The sequence below is a fragment of the Marmota marmota genome, unplaced genomic scaffold (assembly GCF_001458135.2).
Source record: "Marmota marmota marmota unplaced genomic scaffold, marMar, whole genome shotgun sequence".
In the NCBI taxonomy this organism is placed as follows: Eukaryota; Metazoa; Chordata; class Mammalia; order Rodentia; family Sciuridae; genus Marmota; species Marmota marmota.
In genome coordinates this window covers 25,037,951-25,049,441 of record NW_026000101.1, presented here as the reverse complement: position 1 = coordinate 25,049,441, position 11,491 = coordinate 25,037,951, and the positions used below count along the sequence as shown (strand labels likewise).

At 34.4% G+C, this 11,491-nt stretch overlaps 1 pseudogene; it reads right to left on the bottom strand.

Moving 5' to 3' along the window:
* LOC125610637 overlaps nucleotides 1–2,547 on the bottom strand; it is a 12,827-nt pseudogene extending 10,280 nt beyond the window's left edge.
* Nucleotides 2,548–11,491: the final 8,944 nt, after the last annotated feature.

Sequence of the window (11,491 nt, the reverse complement as noted above, 5' to 3'; positions counted from 1 at the left end):
TATATATATATATATATATATATTTATATAAGTATATTGCATATACTTATATAAATATATATATATACTGTCTCCTGCTTAGAGTACCAAAGTGCTTGCCTATATTAAAATATCTTAAAAGTCTTATTAAAAAAATAGCTCTATACCTATGCAACTTGTGTTCTAAAACATTCAACCATGGGATTTTTAAAAGTAACTTTTATGTTATTATGCAATTCTTATGCAAAAGAATGTCTCTATCCTAGAGACATTATTTGGGAACTTCTGCTCCAGAATGAAGTTCAAAAATATAAGCAATTGTCTATATAGTCCAAACAAAAATATCAATTTGACATAAATTGTCTGTAAAACTGCTCAATTCCTATTCATGTGCAGATTTTTCTTAAATTAATGCCATTAGAAATAAGCCAGAAAAATATATATGCCCAACCAGCCAGAATATTGCTCAAATAGTGCACTTCCTTAGTAACTTCTTTTACTTCTAACTGTTGCATATATGTATCCCATGAACCTTTCTCAATAGTAATTAGATTTCGAGGAAATCAAAACACTAAATAATACTTTAACGATTACTTACACAGTATTTATTTCTTGTTAAATATCTAATCTTACCCCACAGGCCAAAATCTATAGAAATATAATAACCTAAATGACTTAACATTAGTTCATATATAGAACACTTACAAAAATTCCAAGGGTAATTTTTTGTGGAATATTATTATGTCACAGTATTTTGTTTTATCTCTCATATTATTTCTGAGTCTCTCTGAAATTCAGAATAAGAACTCTTTCTGGAACTATCTGAATTGAAATTAACCCAAAGATGCCATGTCTGAATTCTGAGTTTCTAAGCTTCTAACATAGATACATCCTAATTAGGGGCTCAGCTACTTCAGGCAGACCCTTCTAGACAAATCTGGTGTTAGGTAACTTTGATTTATCTCTCATTCATCAAGAAAAGAAAGTAGGCTACGGGCTAGAGAAGGAGTCAGTTTGATTTTATGCAGCTGCTGCCTGCCAGAAGGGACATTGTCCCTTAGTTCTATTATTCAGTTGTATTAATGAATAGTATACTATCAAAATTTTCTTTGCTTTAATGGATATCTAATATATTTAGTGTGTAACTAAAAGACCCATTGCATATTTTAAAATAAACTAACACTTCACATTAGACACATTGCATTTATAATATTTTCAGAAAAATGCCCAGGAAGAAGGTTTTATTCAATTCTATGCTATCTTTGAATGTATCTTAAATGATAGTACAATTTCATTGACATGGCATGACTAATACAGACACGTACCTTAGAGAAAAATGAGTGAGAAAAATGCTTCCCTGGTTGAGATTTTTTGGTGTCACAGGGAACTTGAACTTCTGTATAAAATCATCACTCTTGGGCTACCAAAATAAAATGTCAGAGACCAGGTAGGTGACTTAAAACAGCAGAAATTTACTTTCTTGCAGTTCTGGAGTCTGTGAAGTCTAAGACCAAGGTGTAGGCAGCCTCAGTTCCTCATAAAAGCTCTCTCCTTGGTTGCAGATGTCCAATCCCTTGTAATGTCTTCACATAGTCTTTGCTAAGTATACATGTAACTCAGAGAGAGGAAAATCTCTCTCTTCCTCTTTCAGTAAGGTCATTGAGTTAGGCAGCTTTTCATCACTGTGACTAAAATACCTAACTAAAAGAAGTGAGAGGAGTAAAAATTTACTTGGACCTATAGTTGCAGAAGTTTAGTCCATGGTCAGCCAGTTTCATTGCTCTGGGCCCATGGTAAAACAGAGTATCATGGCTGAAGGGCAAGGTGGAAGAAAGTTACTCAGCTCCTGACAGTCTGGCCGCAGAGAGAGGAGAAGGGGTGACAGGGAATATGAACAACCATCCTGGGCACACCTCCTCCAGCCATGCACCAATGTGCCTACACCTAGTTAGTCCATTCAAATTAGGATGAACTGATTCTAAACTATTATAATTATTTCCCCTCTGAATATCCCTGCATTAACATAGGAGCTTTTAGGAAAAACATAGGAACTTTTAGGAAATAGCCCATATCCAAACTATAAGAACCATTAATCCCATCCTGAGGCACATAGCCTCATGATCTAATCTAAGCCTCCCTAATATCTCCGTAAATTGCCCATCTCCAAACACTATGTTACTAGGTGTTAGGATTTCAGCATATAAATTTGAAGGTGGGGGACACAAACGTTCAGTCTATAACACTATCATCCCAGGTGAATATTAAATCTGCAAAACTGAAAGATTACCATACATCAAAATTAATGGACAAATTTAATTGCATGTAAGCATTACTAGTTTAGCTATGTGAGGAACCCTGACTGTTTCTTAGGTAGAAAGACACATATTTTCAGAAAGATTTTAGAAAAAAAGAACTTATCATTTTTCATGACACTTTTTCAAATGATGAAAAATATCCTGATTATATGAATTTGTTTTCCTGTGTTCCCTCTAATATACTCACACAGGCACGGCTAAGATAAGGACCCCATATAATAAGGTTGGCCCATGCTGTTTCATGCCAGAGCATTGCCCCCTCCAGAGCATTGCCCCCTCCTTTCCTCTGAGCTCATTGTTTAACACCTGTCTTCATGCTTTCCATGAAATATTCCCTATTTCATAGTCTTCTTTCAAAAATCTACAGGAATTCATTTCTCCTGCATTATTCATCTAGCCTTTGCTATATTTCCGGTTGAATCATAAGATAGCCTTTCTTGTGTGTGCTAAAACTTTTTCACTAATGAAAAGGGAGAAGATTTTTGTATCCTTAACAACATAGAGCACAAAGCTTTGCACTTGGTAGGTGCTATATAAATTTGGCTTTACCATATGTGTCCTTTGAGAGGATTAATCAATATGCTAACTACAAAGGTTCTTAAAATTTTATCTTTTGAAAAAAAAATTTGCTTTGTTATTCCAGAATCCTCCCACTTTGTGATACCAGCTAATGAAACAGTACTAAAATAAAACTTCAATTACTAAAGAAAGTGTCTTTCTATTTTTGAGATATATTAGGAAACATAATCCAGAAGTTATACCATTTTTTTGCTTAAAATGGTACAGAGCCCTTAAAAAAAATCAGAAAGCTTACCTACTATATAGTATACCTAAAAATCAAGGTAAGTCTGTCTGCATTCATGTATCACAGAAGCACTATGGAAATGAGATCTCTAACCACCCCAAGATCTCTGGAGGAGTTAAAGGTTTGTCCTGATTCTTACCGACAATCTGAATTTTTCACAGGCTTCTATGCCTACAATTGTATCTTTAAATCAGATGGAAGCCCCAACCTCAAGTCCTAAGGAAAAAAAAAAAAAAACTAAGGCCAGTGACTTCTTTCCTCCTGTGCTTTGTCCAGTGTCCTCAGTGCAGCTGCCACAAAAGTGATGGATGCAGCAATGGAAAGCATGCAATACAGCCCAAGACTGATTACACGCAAAGAGAGAGGCCTACAGAAAACCCCACACTGGGAACTTATTTTATATCATTCCCTGTTGCTGCTCAGTCGTGAATGCTGCAGTGATTCATTTTCAACACTTGGAAATCTCTTGGCGTTTGTAATGTGCTCAGAACCAGATATAAATCGATTGCTCAGCCTCCTTTTTTTTTTTCAATTGACTTTTTTTTTTTTTAACTAACATTGAGCAACACACTTAATATTACTTCCGCATAACTTTATTTCAGCTTAGGAAAGTAAAACAGGTAGTTGTATAACAAGATTACATAACTTAGGAGAGCACCCTACAGTTTCTGTAACTACAACTGCCCCTTTCCCTATATGTGGGAGAGCATGATTCACTGAAAGTGCAAAAAACTATGCTTTTGGAATTGAATTATTCCAGAATATTTTTAAATACTGAGTGCATAGTGTTCTAGTAAGCTTTTCTTTTTTTTTCTCTCTCTCTCTCTTTTTTTTTCTGCTGTAACCAAAATACCTGACAAGAACAATTAAATGAGAAAGGTTTATTTGGGGGCTCATGGTTTCAGAGGTCTCAGTCTATAGATGGCTTACTCTGTGGCTCTGGGCCTGAGACAAGGCAGAACATCATGATGGAAAGGTATGACAGAGGAAACCAACTCAAGATGTGGCTGAAGGAAGCAGAGAGAGCTCTGCTCACCAAGAACAAAATATACATCCCAAAGGCAGCGCCCCGCCCCCATGATCCACCTCCTCTGGTCATCTACCAGCCCACAGTTGCTACCCAGTTAATCCCTATGAGGGGATTAATGCACTGATTAGGTTAAACCTCTTAAAACCCAATTGTTTCACCTTTAAACTTTCTTACATTGTTTCACACATGAGCTTTTGGAAGACTCCTAATATCTAAACCATTATATATGGGCATGGAAAACTATAATGGAGTTTAGATATGTGAGTTTTGGGGATGAGATAATAAAACAGAATAAACCCCATCACAATTTCTGCAAGTAGACCTTGATAGGTAATCTTAAAATATCTTTTTAGAAGCATTCTCACTTTAAGAGCCTAGCACTCAATATAAGGCAATCAATAAAAAAACAAATACACAAAATGCTTGTACATTAAGGCATAATTGAGCGCACCAAATATTAAGACAACATATAAACTCCTGTTTTCTAAACAAACACTAAATATTTAGTATTTTTTGATTTTGTCTAATTGTCCTACATGAAATACATTTGTTGCTGTGCTCCGCCTATGTTCCAGATATGAAAATCTTAATAAGCAGGTTAGGACTCAAGAGTCAACTTGGTAAAATCAGGCCTCTTTGATTTTTGTTTTTCAAAATTTAAAAAGACAGTTTGTAATCTTGCCTAAGTGTTTCCTCTAGGTAGCTGTTCATTTAGGCAGAAACAGATTGCTTATTCCACTATAGCCAGTAGGAATCAAGCAATTTGTAAAGGGATTTCTCCATAGATGAGCTTTCTTCAAGCAGAATTCTATCAGTAAAGAATTAGGATAATATGGTTCCTAAGCTTTGACAGTATTTTCTAAGTTATACTAGCTTTACCAATTCAATGCTTTATTTTAATATGACATTTAATTCCTCCCCTTCAACAACTAATTGTATTTCAGCCTCATTTGATGCTTTGTGAATCTGGAATACCTTTAGCTGCAGTTACACCTTATTTAGCAAAGAAAATGCTATCTTAAACCATCATATAGGTTCTCATTAAATCTAGAAATAATCTTATCAACACTTTAGCCAATATAGTAATATTATGGTTTGGATATGAATTATTCTCCAAAAGCTCATTTGTGAGACAATACAAGAATGTTCAGAAGTGAAATGATTAGATTATGAGAGTTGTAACCTAATCAGTTGATTAATCTACTGATATGGATTAACTGGGTGGAAAATGTAAGCAGGTAGGGAATAGCTGAAAGAAATAGGTTGGAGCTTGCCTTTGAGGTTTATATATTATTCTTAGAACCTCTCTCTCTCTCTCTCTCACTTTTTCTTCTTCTCTGTCTTTCTGGGCCTCCTGGTTACCGTGTCCTGAGCTGCTTTCCTCTGCTGTACCCTTCCTCTATAATGTTCAGCCTTATCTTGGGCCTAGAGAAATGGAGTCAACCAACCATAGACTGAGTCTCTAAAACTGTGAGCCAAAATAAAAATTTTCTTCTCTAAGTTTTTCTTGTCAAGTATATTGGTCCCAGAGACACAAAGCTGACTTATATAAGCAATGTTCACTTGCATTTCTTAAATAAAATGAGCATTGTGGTTTGGATATTCATTATTTGGGAATACAAGTTCCAGTAAGTTCTGACTGTATTCATGGCAAAACTCTGCAAATCAGCATCTACTTTGAATTAAGAAGAGGATAGACTTTAAAGCATTCACTCTGATTTGAAACCTGCCTCTATCCCTCACTACATATGTATTTAATATATATGTATAGGTACCGTAATACTCTATACTAAATTTGTATATCATGCATTATACACATATACATCTATACTATATGCCATATATGTATACATATACTATATGAATTTATTGTATGTGTGTGTATAGATAAGTTATTTAAACTCTGAGATTCCCAGTTATCTAATCTATAAAATAGGAAGGTTAATGTCTATTGTATTAACCTTAAAGAAGATTAACATTTATAAATTTTAATATCCTTCTACTAAGTATAGTTTTTATTAAGTATAGTTTCTACTAAAAAGTCAGAAAATGGGTTGTTACTCATTTAAGGCAAATATCATGAATCCTTCAACTGTATAGTAATTTTCTCCTTTCAATGGTTCAAACCACATTTCCTGAAATGTTGGAGTCCCCGGTGCCCATTCAAGAGACTTTTCTATCTTTAGCTGGGAATGAAGGAGAGGATAGCCTAAGATTTCCTGAAATCCCTTACTCTGACTTTTGCTGACAGCTTGTCTTTTTCTTTCCAAGCATTTCTCAATAGCTGAGAATCTTCTCTTTCACCTAATTCATGCTCTACTCAGAAGAGTCTCATTTTCCATGCTCCTATAAGTGATTATTCACCAAAAGCACAGGGCTCTGTTGCATCATAACTAAACATCTATGGATAATAAAGAATAATTATCAAAAACTTGCAAATGCAATGCATAATACCACATATATGAGGAATATAAATAATTAAACACATAGAAGCAAAGAATGATTGAGGCTGAGGGGAACAGGAAGTGGAGAGATGCAAATCAACAGGTATAAAATTTCAGTTATGCAATATGACTAAGTTCTAGAGATCTGCTGTCTAACATTTGGCCTACAGTTCACAATACTATATTGTACACTTAGAAATTTTAAAGGAGTAAACCACATGTGAATTGCTCTTACCACATTAAAAAGTAATTATAGCTAAAAGGAAAACACCTTTAAAATGCATGCTAGGAATAATTGCTCCTAGAAATGTTCCCTTCAATCCCCATTATAAGGAATTTCTTATTTGTTATGTAATATTATTGTTTGGATATGAAGTGACCCCCGAAGATTCATGTGTTAAATGCTTGGTCACCAAGCTGGGGCTTTTGGGAAGTGATTGCATTATGAGGACTCTGGTCTCATCAGTGGATTAATTAATTATAGTTGAAATCCACTATTGAGAGGTGGTAGAGGCTTTGGAAGGTGGGACCTTGTTGAAGGAACGGTCCTGAGGGGCATGCCACTGGGGACTATTTCTTGTCTCTGGCCCTTCCTCCCTCCTCATTCCTCCACTCCAGCCCACCTCCTGGATGCCATGAGCTGAGCAGTTTTCCTCTGCTACATTCTTCCACCAAAATTCTGCCTCACTTCAGGTCCAAATTAATGGAGTCAGCTAATCACAGATTGAAATCTATGAATTATAAAGCTAAATAAATCTTTCCTCCTTTGAATTTTTTATGTCAACTAATTTGTTCATAGTGACAATAAGGTAACACATGTGACTTCATGTGAGCTGGCCTGTTGCCATGTTGGTGTGGCTCCTTCTTCTCCTTCTTCAGTCATTCCCTTCTTTCTTTTCTTCTCCAACTCTTCAAAATCTGTTTGGTCTAAAATAACCACAGCACAATTCTCAGGTTTCCATTCTTCAGTACAGAAAGGCTTTTCTTTGGATTCATCACAACAGACACACCAAAGATCCACCATGCACTTCTCTAGTTTTGTAAGGGTAAAAGAAATTGAAGTTAAAGCGTAAAAGGGTAAAAGACCGGGTGTTGTAAAGTTTCTAAGCTGCAAGGTCTGAGTTAAAATGTAAAGGATTAGGTATTGTTAGGTTTCTATGCTACCTGCAAAACCTGAAATTTCTGTAGCTGTTAAGACAATGCTTGGAACTGCCCAGTAAATATTTCCCCTGACTATTTGGTTGTTTAATAAGGGCTCTGTGTGGTCGCACGTAGGCATTGCAGGGCCTGGACCAATCAGTTTAAATGTAACCCCCTCCTTAGGAATGACCTATCACTACAGCCTGACCTGTTCCCGCCAATGAATGAACTAATCATGTTTAGGAGTTGTTGTTCAATTTTCCCGCGCCTCATGATGATTTGTTCTGATGTATACAAAGCCCTCCACCCTCCCCAAAAAGTGTACTTAAGCAGTGCTCAGCCCCTGCTCGGGGCTCTGGGCTGCTTTCCCTTCTTGAGTGGGCACGGAGCCCCAGCATGCTGGTTCAATAAATCCCCTTCTGCCAATTGCATGAGTGGTCACTTGGTGGTCTCTTTCTCCTACGTTTCGCGGGACCCTTACAGTTTCCTGGTCTCTCTTGTATGGCTACATGAGCTGAGCTGATGTTTCACTTTTAGGACAAAGGACTTAAGAACCTTTGTGCCTCTTTTATCTTTATCTACTCCTATCAAGCTGACTTTGAAGATATGTATTAAAGATGTGTATTACAAGATAAAGAAGGGCAACAGAACATGTACTAGGTAGACATTGTGAAGGCAAGAAATAAATATAGTATTAAACCACTGAGATTTTAGGTGTTTTTGTTGTTATTGTTGGCCTTTTTCCCTTCCTGAGGTTAGCCTTTTGGAAATAACCCTAATATTCACATACATTTAGTTGCAATCATGAAAAAAACAAGCAAACTCTCTACAAGAAATGATCCTACTGGAGTGAATACAAACTGTTACCACTTTTATAAATACTTTTTATGATTATTAATAAAATATTAATAAAAATCATTCTCATCATTTCATTAAGTTTTAGGAAGAATTTGCAATAGGCATTAGCAAAGTTTATAGGCATTGTCTGCATATATTACTTAGATGATCGGAATCAAGCAAGCAAGTAATGAGCAATCAAAACTTTTATCATATCAATAGTGACAAAACTCTAAGGTTGTACTTTTAGAAATTCCTTATTTTAGGAGTAGTTTAGTAATATTCTAGAGAAAAGGACTTCCTAGGTGACACTATTTGTTCTATTGAGATGTTAATGAAACTTTTATCCACAAAAGATCCTTGAAGATAGATAGAATTAGATAAAGGAAATGTGACTTTAAAAGGCTATAAATATGTAACTTAGAGAAGCAAACTGAAACTTTCATTTAGCCAATGAAAGTCTCCTGTTAAATCTAGGAACTAAAAAAGGGGATCAAACTTTTTTTTTTAAAGACACAGATGCCAATTTTTTTTTTTTTTTTTGTACTGGGGATTGAACCCAAAGCACTTTACCTCTGAGCAACATCCCTTTGCCCTTCTTGTTTTTTTAAATTTCCAGACAGGGTCTCACTAAATTGCTTAGGGGTCCACTAAATTGCCTCAGCTGGCCTTGAACTTGGATTTCTCATTGCTCAGTCCCCTGAGTTCCTGGGATTATAAATGTATGCCACCAGTTCTCAATAGAAAGGGTAAGATTTTTTTTTCAGGCATCCGTCTCCTCGGAATAATTAGTAGACATGGAAAATCCCTACATAACAGAGCTTAAATATATAAACAGTAAAGAAAACTCTTTAATGTATGATATATTCCATTTTATTATTTTGTTAAACAAGAAAAAGAAAAAATGTATCTCAAACCAATAGAAAAATGAGACAGAAATGTGAAAAAAATTTATAGAAAATTAATTGTAAATGACTCTGAAACACTAAATGCTAATTAAAAGCACATTGATGTGCTATTTCTCTTCTGTTGGATTGGAAAATTCTAAAGTTTTCCTGCATAATTTTGGGTGAAGTACCAGAATTCTCATACCTTGATAGTAGAAATTTAAAACTTCAAACCTAATGGAAAAAGAGTTATAAAAAGCTAGACAAGTCTATATTTATTTAAAATTTGATCAACAAATACTGCTTCTAGGTATCTATTGCAGAGACATTTCAAAAATATGCAATTGTATATGCAAATTTGTTCTATGCATCACTATTTGAAGTGACACACAAATTGGAAATAAAACAAATGTTCAAAAATAGGCAACTTGGCTGGGGATATAGCTCAGTGGTAGAGCACTTGCCAAGCATACACAAAGCTCTGGGTTCAATCCCCAGAACCATTAAAAACTTAAAACACAAAAACAAGGAACACATCCATTAAAAAAATACATCCTTAAAATAAAGCATGGCATGCCTCCAGTAAAGTACATAAAAGTAGTACTCTGCTTTAAAACGGAATGAATATCTCTACATGCAATATAGAACAATTACTATAAGTATCAAGTGAACACAGCAAAGTAGATCACTGCATGTCACAAATTACTGTTTGTCTATAAAGGAAAGAAGACATTTATGTATATTCATTTGTTTATTTTTATAAATAATGGAAAATAAACCTGAAAATTAAAAAAAAAATGTTTACATGGACTGGGTGAAAGTAGAATTGGAAAGTAGGCCAATAGTTTGAAGAGATGTGTTTCTAAAAGAGATTCTCATGGCTAATAAGCACACAAATAAATGTGCCTCATTGCTAGCCATCAAGGAAATGCAAACCAAAACCACAATGATAAACAACAACTTGAAACTACTAGGATGACTATAATAAAATACAGAGAAAAACAAGTGTTGAAAATGAAGTGGGGGAATCAGAACACTCTGATACTGCAGGTGGGTATATAAAATAATGTAACCATATTAGAAAGCAGTCTGGCATGCTTTCAAAAGTTTAAATTTGGAGTTACTGTATGCTCTAGGAGTTCTACTCCTGGATATTTATCCAGGAGCAATGGAAACATATGCATAGGCAAAACTTTATGCACAAATGCTTACAGCATCATTTATAAAACACTGGAAGAAAACCAAAATTTCATCAACTGATAAATGGGAAAGTAAATCAAATAATAGCCATATAATAATTATTCAGTCATAAAAAGTCAATGTGGTATTAAACCGTATTACAACATGGATACATAATATGCCAAAGGAAAAAATTCAGAAAAAAGGTCATATAATTTTATAATTCTACTTACATTAAATGTGCAGAATAGATGAATCCATAAATATAGAAATATTAACTATTGACAAGGGTTGATTAGGGTAGGAGAGCTGAATGAAAAGATGTAATTCCTAATAGTGGGTGTGTAAGGAATAGGATCAAGACTAATTCTTTCAATACACCTTATTTTAAAAGTTTCACACTATATTTATACAATTTGTATATATTTAAAAATGAAATGAAAATGTAAAATAAACTCTAAAATAAAAATAAACAAAAATATTGAATTTTATACTGAATTGTAGGAAGAATTTTGAAGAGCTTAAAATAGAGTAATTTGACAAATATACCTAGTGGCATATTATACAAATAAAATAATGCAGAAGAAATATAAAACTATTCTCAAATACAATATTGCTCTTATTGCCATTCTTAGGCAGTGTATCAATATTTGATATGAATACTATTAAAATTATGTTGTTATTGATAACTAGGGTTTTAGACATAGGAGATAGGAATGTAATAAGTACTAGTATAAACTTATGAACCATTTTGCTTTTTAAAATCTAATTCTCATTTAGTAGCAAAACCCTCAAAGGTTTCCACTTCTGATGAATACACCTGTTTTAAATTTTTTTTATATGTTCTAATTAGTTATTACAAGACAGCAGAATGT